The 25,198-nt window shown below is 38.1% G+C and overlaps 1 protein-coding gene and 1 non-coding gene across 2 annotated transcripts in view; both read right to left on the bottom strand.

The window, feature by feature from the left end:
* The window catches only part of SPAG16 (sperm associated antigen 16), a 1,095,878-nt gene that overhangs the window by 190,225 nt on the left and 880,455 nt on the right, over positions 1–25,198 (bottom strand). The gene's annotated exons all lie outside the window — the stretch shown is intronic.
* LOC130021235 (small nucleolar RNA U3) lies at positions 21,292–21,495 on the bottom strand. Its single transcript, XR_008792126.1, has one exon. It is a non-coding gene; the product is annotated as a small nucleolar RNA U3 (small nucleolar RNA).

Below are 25,198 nucleotides of genomic sequence, written 5' to 3'. Positions count from 1 at the left end.
GCAGTAAATCATCAACAGCATTAGATCTTCTTGACAGTTTGCAGTTAAGGATTTTCAGAAGAACAGAGGTGTTCTTGAACTCTCTTCTTTTAATAACGTTGATGATTTGGGTCTACAGGGCCCCCCACTTGCTTATGATGCATATTTTGTGAAACCTGACCCACAATTCCAAATTTGCTGTTTCTAAAATGTGTTCCTGTTCAACAACTTCACATTTAACATTGTTATAACAATAGCAACTTCCTTGAATATTGAACTTCAAGACAGAGCCAAAGTGCTTTCCTTCTCCTAGTGTGATATTGTCTCAGAAGTTTTGTGTTCTCTGTAAAGTTTCCCGTTCTACATTTTATGTCCCTGTAACATGCAAGTGCAGAGTGGTGTATATTAGCAGTGTATTTTCTTTCTGGGCAAATTTGAGAGAATTATTAAATTTATATTCTATTACCATTTTTTTCAATTATCATAATATTTCTATGAAAACCAATTATTTTCAACAATTGAAAAATAATAAATGCTTAACATCACTGACTTGTTTGTTTATATCTAATCTTGCTGCAAAACTAAATTTGTGTCATAATCAATCAAAACTTTACCTAGCTTTGACATTTTTGATTACTGAAAAAATTAATGTGTCTTTTAAATATTTTGGAACTCCGTCTATTTTTATGAACTAATGAAGAGTTATCAATACCCTATCTCTATCATGCACACACAAAATCTAAAAATACTTTTCCCACTTGTCATATTTTTTATCTATTAGCTATTCACTTCAGCTAATGTAGAAATTATCTAGCTGATACATTATCCAGAATCATGTAGCAATAATGCCCAAACAATATAATTTAATAAGCAAAATACTCTAACCACCATGGGATCACTATTGTAGAATACTTGCAAGAGAAAGGCTGTCGCATATTAAATCTTTATTTTCATTGCTTCACATATTGAAAATTTAGGGAAGTCATTCTGATTTAGTTATTTTTCTCCATCTGTTCCAATATATTAACTATTTGCCAGTTTACTTACACACATTATGTATAGTGTTGAAGGGTAAGAGAAGTTCAATATAAAGGTAAATCAGTTCAAAAGGGAAAAGCTCATTACTATTCAGAATTCAGTTGTAATTATGTTAAAAGAAAATATTTGTATTAATACTATGAGAATTCTGTTTCAGAGCACTATCTATAGGTTATAGATACTGGAATGTTATTATTTACTCTACAACAACTTCAATGTTGTCTCCTCTGCATCATGTCTCCTTTGCACTATTTCTAATGGCTTTATCTGCATTATGTCCCCTTTGCTTTATACTAAGGCATTAAGTCACCTATTGTATCTGATTCTTTCTATTTATGAAATAAGTGCACACATTGTTTTTGTTTTCAGTACCTTCCAATTTTAGAAACATTTGTACCTACATAATTTCATGCTGACCTCCACTACCTCCACTACCCAGTTGCCGCCACGCTCCAGGACACTTTCTGGACACTCGGGCCGAGACACACACAAGTGAAGCCCCACAGAACCAGGTAAGCAGAACTCTGAGATCTTGGACTTCAGGCTCAATGGACCTGGGAACAGAGATCCTTTTCCTGCTTCCAGCAACCTCAGGTGACCAAGGGATTAAAATCAGAAGCCCTACCCTACCCTGCCCTGTCTGCTTCCACCAACTTCCAGAGACTCAGGGATTACACACAGAAGACCCACTCTACCATTACCAGATAAACAACTCACCAGAAGACCTCCACTACCTCCACTACCCAGCTGCCGCCATGCTCCAGAACGCTTTCCGAACACATCATAAGACACTTAATACCCATCTTCCTGGATTGCTGCATCATATTTGGTAGGGTTCAAATATGGTTTGAACCATGGGAACACCTGCAAGGGTAATTAGAGGCCACCCTAAAAGCCTCTAACCCTCTCGAGAGTCTGGCAAGCTACCAAGAGTATCCCTCCCGCACGGCAGAGCCTGGCATATTCGATGTATGAGTTGCATATTCGATATACCAAAACCAGTAAATACAATGGGTCTCATGCCCCTGACCCTGAAAAAAACACCAATGCGGCAGTGTTAAGAATGATGAGGAAGGAGTGACTGATAAATTTCAAGGCCAAACTAGGTTGCCAAAACAAAGAAAGACAAAAATGACTGTCTATACTTTCAATGCACGTATACTGGCATTGAATGCATCCATCAAAGACCTGATGGTACAAGCGTGAAAGATCAAGTATGACATCATCGGTCTGACCGAGACAAGAAGGCATCAACCACATTATGCCATTTTCGACACCAGAGAAGAGCTGTTCCTTGGAACATGCTGCAAAGAGGCATTGGTATGTCCATGTCAACATGAACTTGACCATAAGCATTGATTCATTCGAATGCCTAACAACCCGTATCAGACGATTACACTTGAACAGATGTGGCTCACTGCCAGCAGTTTCTATCTTCATTGTCTATGCACCAACATCCAATTATTATGAAAGAGAAATTGAGAAGTTCTACATGGAGCTGGAAAAGTTCTATACAGAAGACCACACCTCCTCGAAGATCATTGTTGGTGATTTTAATGCCAAGATAGGACTGAGAAGATCAGCTGAAGAACTCCACCTCAGGACCCATGGCCTAGAATGGAACAGGGTGACAGACTGTCTGAGTTCATCATGTCAACCAAGACCATCCATGCTAACTCACAGTTCCAGAAGGCTGAATCTAAACGTTGGACTTGGGAGTCTCCCAGTGGATGGTTCCACAACGAAATTGACCACATCATATTCAATTGACGGTTTTGCCTGACCGATGTTGCTATTGTCCCAAAATTCCAAACGGGATTGGACCACTCTCTTCTTCATGCAAAATTCTACTTCACAAAGTGGGGGGGAAAGGGCTGCAAAGTTTAGGAGAGAACTCCCAGAACGACGACCAACTGGGAGTTCTTTGGCACTATTGCTGCAACATGGGAAGATTTGGTCATTGACAACATTGACAAGGAATACGATCGACTGGTTCAGCACCTCCATGATTGTGTGAGGAACTCCAAAAGAGTGATAACCAAAAAAAAAAAATGCCTGTCTTTGAAAACTCTTGAGCTTATTCACCAATATGGCTTGGCATCAGCTTCAGGCAACCACAAGTGAACGTCCAAGCTCGCAAAACAGTGCAGAGAAGCAATAAATGAAGAACTCAAACAGAGAAGAGCAGCAGTTCTGGCAGATGTGGCAGGAGCTGGGAAAAGCATTCACAATGTCTGCCTGTCCTTCGCCAACTACAAGACCAAGATGACTGCCCTCTGACGTCCTGATGGATCTATCACATCTTCCAGAAGGGCAATGAAGATTATCCATGACTTCTATTCAGATCTCTTCGATAGCCACGTCTACCTGCCCACATACCAAATTCTGCAGGATGAATATGTTGTTCCCAACGTTCTCCTATCTGACACACCATTTTGTTGGTAAAGAAGCGAAGAGCACCAGGCCCAGACAAGGTCAGACCCAAACACCTGAAGAATCTTCCATTGGTACTCATCAATATACTGGCTAGGCTCTTCACATGCTACCTGTCTGAATGCAAGGTTCCGTCCCAATGGAAAATAAGCAGGACTGTACTACTGTACAAGGGAGACTCCAGGACATTGGCAACTATCGCCCAATCTGCCTATTGTCTGTCACCTACAAGCTGTTCACTCGAGTCATCCTGAATAGGATTAGCAGAACACTAGATGAAGGACAACCATGAGAGCAAGCAGGGTTCTGCAAAGGATTCAGAATGATCAACCATATCCACATGATAACCAAGCTCAATGGGATTTCTCGGGAATTCAAGATGCCACTCTCTCTAATGTTCATTGATTTAAAGAAGGCCTTTTATTCTTTCTGTTGAGATGGAAGTGGTCATCAAAGCCCTAGCCAAACAGGGCGTTCAAACTCAATACATCAGGATCCTCCATGAACTGTATTATGGATTCACTACCAGGATATCACCATTCTATAAAGAAGTGATCATCCATGTCAAGAGAGGGGTGCTGCAGGATGATACCATTTCACCAAAACTCTTCAGTGACACCCTCGAGAACATCATGTGATGACTGGAATGGTAAAGAATGGGAGTGAAAATAGACTGTTGGCAACTACACCACCTCCACTTCGCTGATGGCATCGTTCTAATAACACCAAACATTAGTGAAGCGGCACAAATGCTGGCCAACTTCAACCGCGAGTGTGGAAACATTGGACTACAGCTGAATCTCAAATGCTGGCCAACTTCAACCATGAGTGTGGAAAGGTCAGAGCACTGCTGAATCTTACGAAGACAATGTTTATGAGAAATGGTCTCATTACTGATGTTCCATTTGCCTCAACAGAATGACCATCTCCAAATGCAACAGTTCTATGTACCTAGGTCAAGAATTCAACATGAAGAATGACCTGGCACCTGAGTTGTGCAGGAGGAAGAGAGTGGCTTGGAACGCCTTCAAGAGGGTACAAGAAATAGCTAAGAAGACGAAGAACCTCTGACTTTGGGCACATCTCTTCAATTCCATTGTTCTTCCTGCATTAACATATGCCTCAGAGACCTGGGCCCTACAAAAATAGGATGACAGCGCTATTCGGGTCTCCCAAGAGGAATCGAAAGAGCTATGCTTGGAGTATCATGATTCACTCAAGTGAGTGAAAGAATCCAGAGGCCTGACTTCTGTCAATGGTCAAGAATTAGGTACACTGTCTCATTTGTGAAGGCATTGAAAATCAGATGGGCTGGACACGTAATGAGTTTGGAAACTACTGCTGTACTAGAGCCATTACCTACTGTATTTCAAGGGATGTCAAAAGATCGTGTAGCCGCCCACCTACAAGATGGTCAGACTTCTTCGTCAAGACCTTGAATGATCAGTTTGAGGCTCTTCGTGTTTCTAAAACAAGCAGATGCCATTGGGCTACACTAGCAAACGACAGGGACAAATGGAGACGTTACTGGCGCCTGCTCAAGAAAATCGATGAGTAATGGGATGTCAAGTGACCAAGTGTGAATTTCATGCTATACAATGTAAATTATTTCATCTCAACAGAAAACATCAACTCAAACTTTTCTCTGAATTTTAAATATATCCATGTCTATTATATTTGAAAATTTAGAAACCCTTCCTGGGATTAGCAATCCCTAAGGATCTATACCCAGACTTTCTTACTCATAGATTTAGTTGATTTTTTGTCAGGCAGGAGCATATGAGCATGTACCACATCGTTCAGTGCTTACTTACTGGCTCTGTGCTCAGGGTATCATATGCGGTTCTTGGGATCAAAATGAGGTTTGAATCAATTGACTGTTTGAAAGGCACACACCTAGCTCCTGCAACATCTCTCTGGCTGAAGGGTTTCTTGTTTTGTTTGTTTTGTTTTTAATGTGTTAAGGTCTTTTATCTTTTCTACTTTCAGATTCAACAGAAACACAGGAAGCTTTCTCTGAAAGTATTCCAGGGTGTGGCATATGGGGTTGAGATATAGTACAGGGTTTAAGCCTTGCATGTGACTGACCCAGTTTCAGTACCTCTCCACATTATAGGTCACTGAGCACCCCAGGAATGAAGCCTGAACACAAAGCTAGGAGTAAGCCCTCAGTATCACCAAATGTGGCTCCCCAATCCTTAAACAAAAATAAATGTCACATATGACGTAAACTATAGTAATAAAAACAGAAAAAGAAAAAATTACCTAAGCTTTGGTCTGTTTATTCCAATAGACCTCAAGATCCTTGAAAGCAAGAACTATTATCTTGATCATCGAATATATATACATACATATATGTATATACATATATACATATACATGCATATAATACATATATGTATATATATCCAAAAAGTATAAAAAATATGAATACCTTAATGGAGCCAAGAAGTAGTAAAATCCAAAACAAGTACTGATACTCTTATCATTTGTGTTATGGAACTTTGAGGAAGTCATTTTAATCTTGCTGACTTTTGGTTTCCTTGATTATAAACTTGGATAGCAGTAATTTGCCTTTTCGAGTGCAGGCAAATGGCACGAAACATAAAAGTATTTGAAGGGATAAATAACTAGAGGGCAGTGGTTGTCTAACTTCAGTGTTAACTGGGATCACTTTGAAGTCTTTGCAAAATGCTTATCTTTAATGCTAATCTTTGTCTATTAGTATTCAATAGTTTGAACACTTAAAAATGTAGAAAATATTTAAACCATATATTTTAATGTATCAAGATGACATATTATTTGATCAGTGGCGAGATAATATTATTAAAAAATAACAAACTGCCTTTGAGAAAACTTTCTTAGTAGTCTGCACACTGAATTCTAACTCAAGTCCATGAGTCATGAAATATAGTTGGAAACTGCAGAGAGTTAACAAACTTGAATAACAATTAACTTACAATTGTGCTAAGTTCCTAAGAAGGTAGGTTTGGATCATGAATTTGAACAATTTGATACATTAATCCACTTGGCCTACTCTACTAATTGGAATGCAGGCTCGCAGCATACTTTGTGACAGACTTGGTGAAAGATTATTTCTTTGCCAGGGCATATTCAATATTCAATTATTTTCTTGTTAATAATTTATCCTGCATAATAGAGAAAACACTGTAAATAACCATCTGTCTCTAGGAGCAGCTTTTATATTTACAAATCGACACAGCACAGAATCTCAGCAAGAAGCATGAGAAATAAAGGACATTTCAGGTTAATTTCTTAAGCAAAGGAATTTGCCAGTCTCTATCTCTAAACTAATTGATATTATTGGCTTTGAGTCTTGGATAAAATAAAGACAATGTAAGATTGATTTATGAGTGGAAGAAAGTGGTAGGAAAATTAACGGTTTTAATTCTAATTGATGTATACAGATATACATATATGCATGTATATTCATGGTTTTAATAAGAAACAAGTTTGTTATTAATATACAAACCCCTAGTTACATCAGGGAGCTTAAATCTTTTAAAACTATGCCAAGAGAACCTCTGCAGAGAGCAATGACTGCAACTAGAGGGTTAATCAGGTAAAGGAGCAGAAGCTGCATCATGATACAGGACAAGTAGAGTTATGCAATGTCAACCTGTTTGTCAGTGGGAGACGAACGAGTACAAATTGCAGTCCTGACTGGGAAATGAGTTAAAGCAAGGATGACAGGAGATAAAATATATGTAGCTTTTGGGAATAATGAAATAAAATATTAATATCATTGGCTTTTATTTACTTATTCATTTCTTGTTGAAAAGTATTTTAGGAATATTTGGCAGCAAATATGGAAACAGTGCCTAAGACTGCCTCTGGTTTATTACTTTTGACATTATTGAAGCATCAAATTACTCAGATCGTGCTTTGTAGTCAGAATGAGTTATACAGAAGATGCAGAATCTCTGAATCTACCATAATCACTACAGGTTTCCCCTGCTCACCGCAAGTGGAATGTTCATGGTCCTGGAAATGCTAAAAAAATTTCCATATAAATTAGTGTCAATCGAATTCTCAGTTCCCCCAAATAATCTACCAAATCGTACACAATAAGGAAGTTCCACTTTTGAATATCAAGGGAAACCTTGATATTCCACAAGTTAATTGAAAAAGTAAGAGAAAGACAGAATTTAGCACATTCTACATATAAAGTTTATATGATTTTTAACATTCAAATAAATATATTACTTATTAATTTTAAAAAGTTTCTGAAAAACGCTATTGTACATTTTCTGGATTTGGTCACCGTAGACTGCCACATTATTTTGTCTTTGAGATGTACTTAAGATTTCAATCTTCTTTGAATTATTTTATTTTTTATTTAATTATTAAATTAGCTTTTTCCTGATGTAAATTAAGATAAAAATAAGAACTTAAGCTATAACAATAGAGCAAAATCTTCGAGGATCCGTTTGTTGAAAAGTTCAGAAATGAAACCCACTATAAGTTTTAGGGAACCAAGTATAGCTAGAAAGTATCTTTACCTTTCTCAAACAATGAATCTGAATAACCATTCCCCCCCCCCCCCCCACACTCACTTTTTTTTTTCAGGTTGTGGTAGAGAACACGCTCCACCTGGAGGTGCTCAGGGATCTTATGTGATGCTGGATCTTAAACCAAGGTCATTTGCATGCATGGAATTTGTCCCTTGTTCTATATCTCTAGCCCGATGAATAAATTCTTATGATCCTTTACTTTTCAACCAGTTAGTTAAAATATTACGTGCACCATCGGCCATATCCACACGATAACCAAGCTCATTGAGGTTTCTCGGGAGTTCAAGATGCCGCTCTGCTTAACGTTCATTGATTTAAAGAAGGCCTTTGATTCTGTTGAGACGGAAGCGGTCATTGAAGCCCTAGCCAATCAGGGCATTCAAGCCCAATACATCAGGATCCTCCGTGAGCTGTATTGCGGATTCACTACCAGGATCTCACCATTCTACAAAGAAGTGATCGTTGATGTCAAGAGAGGGGTGCGGCAGGGTGATACCATTTCACCGAAACTCTTCAGTGCCACCCTCGAGAACATCATGCGACGACTGGAATGGGAAGGAATGGGAGTGAAGATAGATGGTCGGCAACTACACCACCTCCGCTTTGCTGATGACATTGTTTTAATAACACCAAACATCAGCCAAGCGGCACAAATGCTGGCCAACTTTGACCGTGAGTGGAAAGGTAGGACTACAGCTGAATCTTATGAAGACAATGTTTATGAGAAACAGCCTCGTTCCTGACGCCCCATTCACTCTCAATGGAACGACCATCTCCGAATGCAACAGCTATGTGTACCTAGGTCGAGAGGTCAACATGACAAATGACCTGGCACCCGAGCTGCGCAGGAGGAAGAGAGCGGCTTGGAACGGCTTCAAGAATATCGAAGAAATAGCTAAGAGGACGAAGAATCTCCGGCTCCGGGCACATCTCTTTGATTTCACTGTTCTTCCTGCATTAACATATGCCTCAGAGACCTGGGCCCTACGCAAACAGGATGAGAACGCTATTCAGGTCTCCCAAAGAAGAATAGAAAGAGCTATGCTTGGAATATCACGTTTCACTCAAATGAGAGAAAGAATCCGGAGTTCTGACATCCGTCGACAATCAAGAATCAGGGACGCTGTCTCATTTGCCAAGGTGTCGAAAATCAGATGGGCTGGTCACGTAATGAGATTTAAAGACGACCGTTGGACTAGAGCTGTTACCGACTGGATTCCATGGGATGTCAAAAGACCGCGTGGCCGCCCACCTACCAGATGGTCAGACTTCTTCATCAAGATCATGAACGATTGGTTTGAAGCCCTTCATGTTCCCGGATCGAACAGATGCCATTGGGCTACACTAGCATGCGACAGGGACAAATGGAGACTTTACTGGCGCCTGCTCGAGCAAATCGACGACTAACGGGAAGTTAAGTGATTAAGTGATTAAGTGAAGTTAAAATATGTCCTTAAGTGATATTATTTACTTATTTGTTTTTAGATCATACCTGGATTCAGGAGATAATGTGGCACTGGGAACAGAATCAGGGTCTCCTGCTTCCAAAGCATGCTCACTAGCCCTTTGAACTCTCTCCACCTCCCCTAGTTCTATTAATAGGTTTCACCAGGATAAGGTTTGGAAACATCTGTGAAGAGTTTTAAATAGGCTCAAAATCACTCTAAAGTTCTGGGAAAGTCACTACATTTTTGTGAATAGAAAAGAGTTCAACTAAATTCTTTTTTTTTGTTTTTTTTCACGGGGGGGTCACACCCAGCAATGCACAGGGGTTACTCCTGGTTTTGCACTCAGGAATTACTACTGGTGGTGCTTGGAGGACCATATGGGATGCTGGGAATTGAACCCAGGTCAGCCACATGCAAGGAAAATGCCTACCCGCTGTGCTATCACTCTAGTCCCTCAACTCAATTCTTAATGGGAAATAAAGAGTTGTTTGTCTTTCACACTTGAGACATGAAAAAAGATGGTGGCTGTAGTGGCGTTTGTGCTTGTGCATTATGGGTGACGTGGTTTGTTTTGTTTGCCCTTACTTGTGACTTTGAAGTTTCTTTTCAATAAATGGTGAAAACACATCTGGAGGTAGTCATGTGATTTGCCTGCCTTAAGCCAATCTGATGTTATCAGATTTGACAAAGTAGAAGCTTCAGAAGGACTCTGTGCAGTTCTTTCTACTTTAATCTGGGATATCTACCATTGCCCAGACAAAACTGTCCAGAGAATAAAAGACCAAAGAACAGAGGTGAGAATCCCAGCCAAGTTCATCTTAGATCAGACAGCTCCGACTGTCCCATCAATACCACGAAAACAAATGAAAGACAGATGACATTCACTGATACTTGTGAAAAATAATAAACACTGCTTAAACTAATATGTTTGTGATGCATTGATTTACAAATTAAATACTTTTCAGATTCTGCCTTTATGTTGGATGTTCATAAGATTTTGTTGAACAAATGAATGTTTGCAATATTCATTTGTTAACTTCAACGACAAAAGATTAAAAAAAAGAATTCTAAATAATCCTGAAGACTAAAGTTGTTTCACTGCTTAGTAAGTCCTCAGACAGAAACTTTATGTCCCCATGGTGAGATACAACAATTTTCACAAATTTTCTCTTACTTAAATATTTCTGAATCATTCCATTAGCCAATTAGTGGTAATGATCAATATAAAATAAATTATTGCACATCTGCTACAGTGGCATGCTTTGGGGGTAGTTGGAAAAAGAGAGACAATGGTGGAGGGAAGATGATAGTGGCTTGGGGTTTGGTGTTGGAATATTGAATGCCTGTAGCAAATCATCATGAACATGAACAACTTTATAAACCACAGAGCTTGAATAAAGTGTATGTGTGTGTGGGGGGGGTAAAGTTGTTTAATTTAATAAATATACAAAGATACTCTATTTTTGTAATAATTTCTGTAGCATTTTCTACCCAAATCCTTAGTTCTTGATGCTTTTATCTGCATTAATTCTTAAGGTTTTCATATATTTTTATACTTTATAGTTTGAGAAATTGCAAGTCTTTATGAACATCCTTTACATAAAACATAATTTGATGTTTATAGCATAAAATTTAGAATATAAAAATAAAATAGTCATGCATATTAATGGAGTAATAAACCTCAAGCATCATGGCTTATCTGTAATAGACATAACTAATGTGTCCTAATGAGCATCTTTTTTTTTATTCCTTAATTATAGTTCACTCACTGTCACTGTCCTCCCGTTGTTCATCGATTTTTCAAATGAGCACCAGTAACGTCTCACAACAAATTGTGAGACTTGTTGTTACTGTTTTTGGCATATTGAATATGTCACGGGTAGCTTGCCAGGCTTTGCCATGAGGGCGAGATACTCTCAGTAGCCGGGCTCTCTGAGAGGGGCAGAGGAATCAAACTCAGGTCAGCTGTGTGCACAGCAAACACCCTACCCACTGTGCTATCGCTCTAGCCCATGTGTTTAAAATGATGTTGAAAGTTACGGTTTTTGTGTATAAAATTACCTAACCTCATTACCATTACAGTGTCCACAACCCCCCATCGTTATCCCTGAGTCATCTCCAGTCAATTGATCTTTAAGGGACATTCAAGTGTTCTATTTTTAAGAAGTTGAGATATCATTTGTGAAACATTTTAGCAATATAAAATTGACTAATATTAAAAAAAAAACCCTGATGTATGGCTATGGGGAAACAGCTTGGTGTCAGAGCAAAGATATAGCTTTGAAATCAATAGTCTTGAACAACTCAAAATTACATTGTATGGATGCAATCATTGCCCTGGGAACAAGATCAAAATCCTTAGTGAAGCCCTCAAGTCTCTTCAACTGGGGTCAAAGTAACAGCCATCTACAGACAGCTGGTCATTATACTTGTGCTGTAAATTCTGCACACAATGGAACAGTTTTTCTCTACAGAATGCTTTGTTTATTTAACTGTACCTATTCTGCTCTCTAGAGACACTTTATCCTTTGAAACCCATTTCAAATATTTCTTGGGATATATTTGCTCTGGACTCAGAGCTGAGATATGGTCCCTTTTGATTTCTACATCTATTTAATTAGCACAGAACTGATTATATTGCAATTCTCATAATATATCTATGTTCATCTATAACATGATTAACTATCTGATGATATTGGAAACATATTTTACACACATAAATATTTCCTATGCAGCTTTGGATTAAACCCAGCACTTAATAAATATTTATAAAATGATTACATGAAAGTTTATATACATGAAAGAGCTATGCTTAGAGTGTCACGCTCCACTCAAGTGAGAGAAGGAATTCGGAGTCCCAACCTCCGTCGATGATCGAGTATTAGAGACGCTGTCTCGTTTGCCAAGACATCAAAAATTAGATGGGCTGGACACGTAATGCAATTTGGAGACGACTGCTGGACTAGAGCCATTACCAACTGGATACCACGGGACGTCAAAAGATTGTGTGGTCACCCACCTACGAGATGGTCAGACTTCTTTGTCAAGACCCTGAACAAATGGTTTGAGGCTCTTCATGTTCGTGGAGCGAGCAGACGCCATTGGGCTATACTAGCATGTGACAGGGAGGAATGGAGACGTTACTGGTGCCCACTAGAGCAAATCGATGAGTAACGGAATGTCAAGTGATCAAGTGACAAATGAAATTAAATATTATATCATCACTGTATCACTGTATCACTATCATCCCGTTGATCATTGATTTGCTCGAGTGGGTGCCAGTAATGTCTTTTTTTATCCCAGCCCTGTGGTTGTAGTAGTCTCTCCTTACTTGTTCTTTGCGATGCTGCCATATTGGAGGCTCTTTCAGGGTCAGAGGAATGAGACCCGTTATTATTACTGTTTTTGGCATGTCAAATATGTCACAGGTAGCTTGCTAGACTCTGCAGTGTGGGAGGGATACTCTCGGTACCTTGCCGGGCTCTCCAAGAGGGACAGAGGATTTTGGGGCGACCTCTAATCGCTTTTACAGGTGCTCCCAGTCTGCTAAATGCAAGCTTTTTGTCGGCTGACTTGTTGGAACGATCTGCACGTTGACAAAGATGCACCTGCGTGCATCTTCTGGGCAGCACCTGGGACATCTGCCATCTCAGGTTGATCTCCTTGAGGTTGATGGAGTGTACCTGGAGGTTGTTGAGCAGCTAGCAGAGCAGGACCCCATCACAGAGCAGCGGCCAGGCAGTGTGCAGGTGGGCTGGTGGCGAGGGTCACCGTGGTGGGGTGAGAGCTGGTGGCCGCAGGTACTGGGGCCCTGACTCGGGCTCTATACCATAGCAGACAAGACGGTAGCAGCACCCCGAAGGCTGGTCTCCTCCTCTTCTCTGCATCCCTGCCTCCTCCTCCTGCTCCTCTGTCTTCTGCTGCAGCCCTAGCGACTGCGCTGGGACCAAGCAGGGAAGGCCAACGCTGGGGTCTCTCTGCTCCTGGCCGACGCCACTCTGTTTGAACCTTGCAAAACAGCCAGCGATGTCCAGCATGAATCATGCATAGAGTTCCAGCAAGGATCACACGTAGAATTCCATGCCTGGCATGCTAATTTTTCAGTGTCTAAGGCAAGATGGTGAACAGGGTTCTGGAGAGTGCAAGGGGTTCCGGTGGCATCAGCAACATCTTCAAACTCCTAGCCTTCAAATCTTCAAAATTTATATCATACAAATATGATTTCTTTTGGGAAATCATATAGAAATTAGCTTCTCAAACATTGAGTCATGATCCCATGTAAATTCCCTAACAGAATTGGGGGATTCAAAACTTTTTGGAGTAGTAAAAAAACTTCTGAAAGCGCAACTTCATTCAAAACCAACTCTGATGAATTCTGTAGCACTGTAGCACTGTCCTCCAGTTGTTCATCGATTTGCTCGAGCGGGCACCAGTAATGTCTCCATTGTGAGACTTGATACTATGTTTGGCATACCAAATATGACTCAGGGAGCTTGCCAGGCTTTGCCGGGCAGGAAAGATACTCTCGGTAGCTTGCCGGGCTCTCCAAGAGGGGCAGAGGAAACGAACCCAGGTCAGCCACATGCAAAGCAAACACCCTACCCACTGTGCTATATATATATTTTTTGGTGAAAAAGGTAAAGATGAGAAAGAACTATACATCATTGACATACCTCCAGGGCCCGTGCCAGAATGTTTCAGTTGGGGCAACCCAGGGTGGGGTGAGGGAGGCTTCTCCCTGCCCCAACGGAGCCAGGCCCACGGCCAAAAACCTCCAGAACTCAATGGCTTCCACACTTACCACACACTTGTACAGGCCTAACCCACAAGCGAACCTATTCCTAGACATCTCATACTTGACATCACCGATATACCAAGAGTATGACACCACATTTGATGGGGTTTAAAGTAGAAGGCAGCCAAGCTTAGGGGCAATTATATTTTTACAGACATAGATATAAGCATACAAGATTCAACTTTTAACATGTTACTAATCTCTTATAGAAGGCTTAATGGCTCGTTGGTGAAATACAGTAATCTTCACACACTTTCCTCTAAGAAACTTATTGTGGAACATTTTTAGTGGATTATTCATAGCAAGCAATACAAAATCAATTATTTTGGTTCGCTTTGGGGGCAGGGTTTGGGGTTCGGGATGGAAACATTCAAAATATGGTAGTGGGAAGGTGTAATGGTGGTGCGATTGGTGTTTGAATATTAAATGTAATCAAATATTGTGAAGCACTTTATAAAAATAAAATAAAATTATAAAAAAAGAAAAAGTTAAAAAGCCCTAATGTAGAAGACATAGTCTAGTCCATACATAAATACTGCAGTTAGATTTATTTTTACATTATTGCAATGATTATTTTATTACTTCGATTTTTTGGTAACAAAATAACTCCTAAATACAAACAAAATGTTATTCCAATAGTTCACATTTTGTTATTCTGAAGAAAAAGATTGAAATCAACTTTATATTTGGCTTTTTTTAAACTCCTGTTATGTATTTATTATAATTTATTTTGTTTATATACTATTTGAATTCAGAAATAGGTTTAAAAGTGAACTCTAATAAAATATTGAAGGGTGTCCATGTGGGAAAATTATTATTACAGGAAAATAAATCTCATAATAATGTAGTATTCATTATTATAATGGATACTTCAGTGAATACTTCAATTTCAGCTTTTTGCTAATGACCTGTATGCCCCTAAGTCTTTTGAAGAGCTTTCAGTTTTTGAGTTAAGACTAAACATAGATTACCTCCCAGTGAGATAGAGTCCCTCCAGGAAGATCCAAATGAATAAAAATAGTTCATAACAATAGAAATCTTTCAAAATGCAAACGTTTGCGATTATCAAGCTCTTCTGTAACATATTTTATGCTTAAGGAATGAAAGAAAAGACATTTGACATTATCTTTAAACCCGAAGCAAATGTCTTTTCTTTTTTTGTCCAGCAAATGGGTCTCAACATATGACTAAATAATTGAACAAATTTCTGAACATCCATTTGATCAGAATTGGTATTTCACCTTGGTCACACCTTAGAATAACCTGGGAGTTGAAAAAAATTCAAGTTTTTGTCACCAAATGTCATTTAATTAGGATCAGATATGTTCCTTGTTATTTTTTAGCTGTTTCAGAAAACTAAAGTGCAGTAGGTTAGAGAATCCCAGAGCATATGCTCAGGGTGGATCTTTTGAAAATACATATTTCATCTAATTTAGTCAGAGGATTTTAATAAAAAATAGATATTTCCTGCATTTTTCCTGATAATCACATTAATAGGAATAAGTACTCTACATAGTGAGCAACTTTGTGCTGATGTGTATAAATGAAAACTGTTTATTACAAAAAAAGGTCTTTACCTAGAGTCTATATATCACAGGCTGAGTTATAAAAATTCTTTTCTGAGGGAAAAGTGTCAAATTATAATTTGAGCAAAAAGGATTAAATGATAATGTTTGGCTTAAAGTCACGTAGGTCATTTTCCCACACAGTGCTAAAGAATACCAGCTGTCTTTGATCAGGGTGCTATAACAAAATACCATAGATTAGTAAGGGCTGGAGTGATAGCACAGTGGTAGGGCGTTCGCCTTACAAGCGGCCAACATGGCCGACCCGAGTTCGATTCCTCCGCCCCTCTCGGAGAGCCCGGCAAGCTACCGAGAGTATTCGATATGCCAGACACAGTAACAACAAAGTCTCCAATGGAGACGTTACTGGGCCCGCTCGAGCAAATCGACGATCAACGGGAGGGCCTTTACCTTTACCTAGTAAGGTAAGGTAAATTATGAAAAATAAAATTTTCTTCACAGTTCCACAGGCTGAGATATACAAGATCTAAAAGAATCAGTGTGTAAGAACACTGTCTTCTTACAAGAAGCCAACTGTGCAAAGGTAGAAGAGAATGAACTGAAATATAGCCAATAATCCCATTCATGAGATTCCTGCTCCAATAGTTTAATTGCCCACATCATAATATCCTAATATCAAAGTTAAGAATTTCAACATATAACTTTTGGGTATTTTTGTTCATTATTACTATTATTATTATTATTGATTTGGATGCCACATTCAGAGGTACTTAGATCAACATCTGCTCTTTTTTCAGGAATCACTTCATGTGATGCTTGGGGAACTGTATATGGTGTCAGAAATTGAACCTGGCTTGGTTATGAGCAAGGCACATGCCCGAACTACTGTACTAACTCTAGTTCAACATATGCATTTTGTAGGGACATACACATTCAGACTACTGAAGCAAGAAAACTACATTCTTAACATATATTTATTTATAAGTTGGTATGCACTTGAAATCATCAGCTATGAGAAATATTCTATACAACAGTCATTATCATTGACTATCTCACTGGATACTATAGGACAGATACACATCTTTTATTCAAATGGATATTTAAATATTTCCCAGTTTTAAAAAATATTTATGCAATCTGTATTTTTTAAAAATATATTAAAATATTTAATATTAAAATACTTTTAAAATTCTATTTGTTGATTTTTTAATAAGGCAAATATTTAATATCTGAGAAATAGTACAGTTTCTAGGTTTCTTGCTTTGCATGTTGCTGAACTGGGTTCAACTGTGGGCATCACAAATGGATAGACTTGCCTTGCATGATGCCAATGTGATTTGAACCCAACACCACATAAGATTTCCCAACACTGGCAGGAATTATCCCTGAGTGTAGAGAGATGAGTAAGCCCTGAGAACTTTCAAGTGTGGCTCAAAACACCAGGCCAACATGCCCCAAAAATCACAAAATAATATATAGTTAATATATCATTTATGTCAATTTAGTTTGATCCTAAGTACAAAGCCATCTGAAGATATTTTGTTAATTCTTACAGAGCTTTTATTAGTTTTTTTATTAGTTTATCTCCCCAGCATTATGCTAAGTATTAAAAAATAAAACTTACCTTTGGTTCTCTGAAATCAGGAATTCAAAATATACTTTGAGCACACTTAATTATCAGATTCCATAAAAGCAGTCTGTATAAAATATTATCATAATACACAGGGTGTGAACAAGTAGACTGAGAAGATTTTGACTGGGAGTTGGGTTGCAAAAACATTAGTTTCATGTTATATACCAAGTCTTTCCTCATTGAGAATGTGCAGAAATGTGTTGATTCAAAATAACTAGTTTAAACAAAATTGAAATCAGCCAAAAATTATGCATTTCCATGCCTAAGACATACGAGTATCATTACCAATATTTGAAAACATATATTACCAGTCAAAGCCACCAAGAAAGTTTCAGATAGCTGTCAGTAGGGTAGGGTCTAACCTCCTTAGACTAAAAGACCATCAGATCAAGGATTCAAGAATTTCTTTCTACAAATGTGTAAACATACTGATAAGGCTGATGCCTTGCATGTGGCTGACCCACATTTGAACCCTGGCATTCCATAAAGTCCCCCAATCATGACCAGGCATACAGTTGGGTATGACCCACTCTCCCTAATATTTAGAAGTTTCAAAATATGTACTTCTAATATGTTAATGTTTTGAATATGGCCTATTAAAGTCACGCGGGTTCCGGGGCCGAGATCTCCAAGCCTACTCGGATTTGGGCCGAGCATCCTCCACCCAGATGGTCCAAATTCCAGTAGGTGGGGGTCACACCCACCAACGGACCCCCTGGCACCGTGTAATCCCATCAATGGCCAAGACTCAGAGACTATAAAAACCAGCTCCCGGAAGAGAACAGTGCAGTCTCCTGCCCCCGTGCCTGACTGTCCTCTCCAGACATTTTATTATGACATCTTATTATCCCATTCCTACTTTGGACAAACTGGCAGGCTACCAAATGTAGACTGCCCACATGGCAGAGTCTGGCAAACTCCCTGTGGCGTACCCAATATGCCAAGTACCAGTAACAATGATGGGTCTCATTCTCCTAAAGAGCCTTGAATATAATCTCAGGGCTAGGATGAAGGAGACGTTACTGGTGCCTGCTCGAGGCAATTGACGATTAACAGGATGATTTGTGATTTGTGAATTTGTGATGGCCTATTACATAAAAATAACCTCACAAAATAAACTCCAAAATGAAACGAACTATAATAAAAAATAAAACTAATGTTTTTCTACAGTTAAATATTCCTATATGTTTTTATAAATTATAAGTAATAACAATTATGTTTATCTATAAAGTTAATACTTTTTAAAAATTCTATTATCAGTGAATGGCAACTAAAGAAATATTTTGAACTCAAACTTAGGATGGAAATAATCACCTGTGAGTTTGTTACACAGGAAACTTTATTTCAGTGAGACTAAGCTCAAGAAAATTACAATACACACAGAAGCAAAGGCAAACTAGTAGAAATTTTTTCCTCAGAATTTGGGGAAAGAAAATTTGGTACTGTATAACAGACACCGCTCAGTTCTATTTTAGATTCTATTCCCAATACCCAAAATAGTAACTGGCACAGAGCAGGAATTCAATAAATTATCTTGTTTTTACTTTCTTGTCACCTATTGTGTTGAGATTGGTATTTGTTAAAAAGTATAAATATAGCAAAAATAATCTTACGTAGCACTTTATATATCAAGATATTGTTCTAAGTTTTATTATCTCATATTTTATAAATATACCATTATAATTGGTTTTATATTTTAGCTCCTCCAAAATATTTTAGACAAAGATTTAAACTCACACTAAAAGAAAATTTAAAGCAATGATTATTATTACTTTGAATTTAAGTGCTGATTTTATATAATAAACATTCATGCAAAAGCTCCAATTTTTTTTAATTTAAACTTTTTTTTAATTATTCTATATACAACACCTATAGTAGGCATGGAGCTCAAGAGACATAAAAAAGAAAAATGTTTCTATTTTTTTTTATATTTATTTAATCACTGTGGGAAAAGTTACAAAGCTTTCTGGTTTAAGTCTCGGCCATTTAATGATCAAACACCTTTCCCTTCACCAGTACTTATTTTTCACCACCAAGAAGCCCAATATATCCCCCTCTCACCCCTCCCAATACCTGTGAGGCAGATGAATTCTACTTAACTTTCTATCTACTCTGATTACATTCATTATTTTGACAAAAGATGCACCATAATTGTTTAGAGTTTCCACCCAACAATCAGAATTGCTGAAAAGGCATTGTGAAATAATTTGTTTTCTATAGCTGGTTATGAGATCCAAATGATGCCGTGTGGCTGCAATAGCGGCTGTGTGATTTTGGATTTCTGATATTTTACTTATTAAGTCTGGAGGGATTTCTACAAAGAGTCAGATAATTATGAGATTGGTTTCTATGGCTTTGGAGCCATGACTGTGCTGGAAAGCCGCTCGTGGGTGGCAACTCATGACCTCGGTAAGGCGTGAAGGATGAACTGGGAATGCCCCCCGTCCCATGCGGTTGCAGTTGCCCCGTCACCACCAGCTCATACCTGGCTTTCCAATAAGCTCCGAGGCAGCCACCATCCTGCTGCCCCCCGGGGGGGGGGAAGGTGGAAAGGTGTGACACCCCATCCCTCCCGGGGAGGCACATATAGTCCATTCACTTTTCTGCCACAAGCTGCTGGGTTCTGCTTGCTTTTTTTTTTTTAATGCAGAAAAGCTCCAATTTTTGACAAGTACAAATATGTCTATTTTCACAAAATTCAATAAAGCTTACATTTGGTGGTAAATATGAATTCTTAATTATTTCATAAGTATTAGACCACAGTAAATTACAGAGTTACATGGTGCTTTTAATAAACATCATAATTTAAATAAGAGTCCCACTTTCTCTTTATTTTCATTATTAGAACTGGTAGTGGGCTTTTTGATTTCCCAAGGCAGTATTATTATAATACAACAATGTTTTCTCAACTGCCAAAGCTTCCACTATGACTGTGTTCTAAGATTAATACATCTAAGAAGAATGGTTACCAGTAAATTCCCCTGAAACATAGATAGTGAAGTCAAGTTAAGCCAACTATCACATACACTTACTCTAGCACATCAGTGTAGTAGGTGACTCCAAACTCATATATTAAATGATTGAAGTAGATAGTCAAGTATTGGGGGAGGCTTGGTAGTGAATTTCATGAAGTCATAAGACCACGAAGTGTTTGGAGAGATAATATTTGATATAAAAGTAACTACTCTGCGACCAATTTTGCGTCAGATAGCACAATGGTAGGGTGTTTGCCTTGCACGTGGCCAACTTGGCTAACCTGAGTTTGATTCCTCTGCCCCTCTCGAAGAGCCTAGCAAGCTGCTGAGAGTATCTCACCCACCCGCAAAGACTGGCAAGCTCCCCGTCACATATTCGATATGCCAAACACAGTAACAACATATCTCACAATGGAGACATAAGTCGGTCTGCTCGAACAAATCAATGAACAACAGGAGGACAGTGCTACAGTGCTACCTTCTCAAAGTCCAAGGACAGGACATAATTCATAGGCAAGTAAAACATTTCAGTTAAGACTCAAAGAAGGAAGAAATCACTCAAATTCAATTTTTTTCATTGATATGATCCTAACAGTGGCTCTTCAGAGTTCAAACCAAATCAACTTGGAAAATACCCCCCCACATAACCAGCTTTCCAAAGCGACTCAGGGCCTGCCATTCTGGAGTTGCCTGCACTCCTATTATGGGTACGCAAGCTCTTTTACTTTTCTGTTATACCAATCATAGTGCCTCTGTTTGCTTGTTCTCTTAAAATTCTTTCTACTATTTACTAAGTAGGGCTTGCTTGTTTAAGACACATTGGTAAAATCATCTAGTACATTCTGAGAAATTTAAATTTAATATATAGAAAGTATAAAAAGATAGTTCAAATAGATAAAATCCTTTGGGATGTGATTTTTTTAATAATAACGATTCAGATTGTATTCTCTGTCCCTCACTCTTCCAAGGAAAAAGAAGAACTATCATCAATGTAAAAGGCTATTTGGAAAGCAACACCTAGAACAGGATTCATGCTCAGGAGAGAGAGTTCTTTTCCTCCTCCTTATGGTTTCAAGGAATCTAAATAATCAGAGAAACTTGAAGTGATAGCACAGCGGGTAGGGCATTCGCCTTGCACGCAGCCAACATGGCCGATCTGAGTTCAATTCCTCTGCCCCTCTGGGAGAGCTGGGCAAGCTACAAAGAGTATCAGAGTATCTCGCCTGCAAGACAGAGCCTGGCAAGCTACCCGTGACGTATTCGATATGCCAGACACAGTAGCAACAAGTCTCACAATGGAGATGTTACTGGCCCACTCGAGCAAATTGATGAACAACAGGAGGACAGTGACAGTGACAGAAGAGTTTAAAAGTGTTCTGCTATTCAAGATTTTGAGAACTGAATTGGTCTACAGAATGGAACTAATCCATTGGTGGTGGGATATGGAAACTGGTGGAAAGATGGGTGTTAGATAATTGTATGACTGAAACCTGCTCATGAAAACAGCTTTGTAACTGTGTATCTCATGGTTACTCAACAAAAAAAAAATAGTTTAAAAACATGAACTGAGTTGATTTGTTGGGTAGGGTCCTTGGGAAATTGTTGGATGGAAGTGATACTATGGTGATGGGTGTGATTTTAGAACAACATACAGGAAATTACTATTAAAAAAGTATTGTAAATCATGCTTTGTCAATAAACATGGGGAACTTACCATTTCCATAAAAGTACTGAATGGCCTGAACAAAAACAATGACCTCTTAGTACCTTATTGCAAACCATAATTCACAAAAGAACAGAGAGAGATAGAGAGAGAGAAAGAAGAAAAGGACCTGCCATAGAAGGAGGCTGGAGGTCGAGGTAGGGTGTTGGCAGATGGTGGGAGGGAAAGGGAAACAGGGGACATTTGTGCTGAGAAGTATACACTGATGGAGGGATGTATATTGGATCATTGTATGACTGAAAATCATGGACAGCTTTGTAATGATGTATCTCACGAATATTCAACTATATTTTTTAAAAAATAATATGGATTTCATGCCTGCTTCAGTCAGTTTAATCAGTGGCTGAATAAATAGCAGTACTCCCATTTTTAAAGAACAGGGAACAATACTTTAGAAAGCACAACAAAATACAAGCCAACTCTTAGTGCTCCCAGAAGACACTTTCTAAGGCATGCCCAGTTATTAATGTTCCCTGAATTCAGTTAGAATAAATAGCTCTTACCATCTCCCTTATTAAATAAAAAGTCCAAGGCTAAAAGACATTATATAATTGAGAACCATCACTCAATAAATTTGTGGTCTATTCTTTCACCATGGGGAATGTGTGTATGGTCTAATGGAACTTTATCGGAGTAAGTCAAATATGTATTTGACTTGGTATATTTTTGATTCTTTTATGTATTAGGACCTCTTAAGATTGGGGACATAAATTTTTATAACATTTTTTATTTGGAAATGAAAATTTAAAAGCAGGTTGATGGTGATTTGACTTCTGGAGCACAATGTTATTTAAAGTACTGGCATTACGGGAGTCACTTATTTGCTTTCAAATAGGCAGGGTTCGTTAATTCCACCACTTCTTTTTCTTCTTCCCTCTGCTTTTCCCCAAGTCAATTAACAAGCAAAAAGGGGGTATGATAAGAGGCAGCAAGACAAGTGAGGCGGGGGGCAGCACTGAAATATGATAGTCTAAAGGTACAGGAACAATTAGATTCTAAAGTCTGAGCATTGCATACTCTACCCTTTATCGCCTATTAAATCTATTGGTACCTTGCTCTTCTTATATATAAAATGTTAACCTTTTGAATTTTTAATAACTATAACTTTATACACTTTTGTAAAATGTGAGGTTGTAAAATAAAAGTACATTCTTTGGTTCTTATAAATCATTTGTTACTTATCAGAAGTAACGGATTCAATATTAATGAAGCTTGTGTTTGCTAATCTATAAAATAATGACTGTAAAATGATCTTGTTTCAAACATATTACAATCACATTTTATGTACCCTTAACAGAATTTTCATGTTCCATATTTTCTGAAGCATAACTTTAGCTAACAAAAGAAAAGCTCAAATTTATAACTTGATGTTTTAAATATTCTCAGATATTAACTATTAAAGGTTCAAAAAACATAGTGTTCAGTGTTTATATAATTCCTGCACTTTTTCACAGGACAATACTGGTAGTGCCTTTTGCCAATATCTGAAAAGTTAAACATAAAAACCAGAGCTCATGATCTTTATGCTAGTCAATATCTATTCTGAACACATTTCTTTTTTATAGCAGTTCTGCAAATCAGAATCCTGATTACCTACAAGTTGCATTTTTCCTCAGAATCTCTTCTAATTAGTTTTGTTTTCTTGCTTTGCAATTTCTTTCTAACTATTTATCCAAATACCCTAAACATTTTTTAGCATTCCCCATTGCAATCAAGCTTTTCAATATTTTGGTCAAATGCATTCACTTCTGTCTAAGGTAGAGGTGGAGGTGTTCCAACATTTCATTATTCTACAAAGTTAAACCAAAATTAAGCTTATTTTATTGTCCTCAGGCTTGAATTTCCAATTTGTACCTTCAAGTCATTATATACAATTACTGCATCTGAGGTAGTCTGGCTCTACCTTTTTGCAATTGGTTATTTCCCAGGCCTCCCTCTCAAATCTAGCTTACCTCATCTATTGTAATTGCAGAAAATGGGTGATGTTTTGTTGGGACCTCAGCCAGGAAAAATTTGGAATGGATTAGGAGCTAGAGGAAATCATGGGGAAGGTGAGACTTAAGCTCACATAAAGTTAGATGACTGTACTCTTGATAATATTGACAAATTAAGTTTATAGTTATGACTGGCAGAGAAGGGCTGGTAGCATGAAAATAGTACATAAAAGCAGTCCGCTGAGAATCATGAGTGTGACTGTATATCAATGCAGAAGCATAAGGAGTTTCCAAGGAGGCTGGCTGCTTTGTTAGGAATTCACTTTTGCTCATTATCTCCCTCCACCCTCAGTAATTACACTATCAAATAACAAAATTACAATTTATATGGAAGGACTATTCAGAAATCTGAAGAAAGGTACCATCCCACGCTGGCAAGTGGGATGGACTGTTTATAATAGCGCACCTCGTGGTCATAAGTTCTGCAAACATTCTTTGTAGTGAGACAAAAATGGATTTCTTTTAGAGAGAGGCAAGACATAACTAGCTGTGGACAGGAGACATGAAAGGATGGTGTCACAGGATAACAGATCAGACAGAGAATGTCTTGCTCCGAAGCCATTCTATCTTAAGAGGAGCCTTTTTCTGCATGGAAGTGAGTCAATCTTCAGGAGTCTGGACAGAGGACAAAAGCTACATTAAAATATTATTATAGTTGGTCAGTGGAGACAAAATTTTCAGCCAGTCATTTTGTGCTCTTACTAGGAGTCAAAAAGACTGATTTTACTCTATGTAAACAAGGGGAAAATCTAACTTACACTAGTCCGGTTGTTGGGGATAGGGAGGTATAAATTTTGTACCATCTTTATTTTCTATAAAAAGAAAAAGGGGTGAATATTTTTTAATATTTAATAAAGTATAATGTTATTCTCACATTTGTTAAGTACTTTCTATGAGAGTATATTGTACTGGGTATACTGGAGGTACATGCTAAAATAAGCAGATTTACCATAAATGAATCTCAGCTTTTGGGTCCTTCAATTAAAAAAAATGTAAGAGTCTTATAGCTACATATATTTCTAAATGACAGGAAAAGAAAGGTTTTGACTAAGAAATATTTCCTTGTATGTGTTCTGGAAAATAGACTAAAGAGATATTAGGAATCTTTAAACTTCAGCA

The sequence above is a fragment of the Sorex fumeus genome, unplaced genomic scaffold, assembly GCF_029834395.1.
Source record: "Sorex fumeus unplaced genomic scaffold, SorFum_2.1 ptg000014l, whole genome shotgun sequence".
In the NCBI taxonomy this organism is placed as follows: Eukaryota; Metazoa; Chordata; class Mammalia; order Eulipotyphla; family Soricidae; genus Sorex; species Sorex fumeus.
The sequence above is the reverse complement of the archived record's forward strand: the minus strand, read 5'-3'. Positions and strand labels throughout refer to the sequence as shown.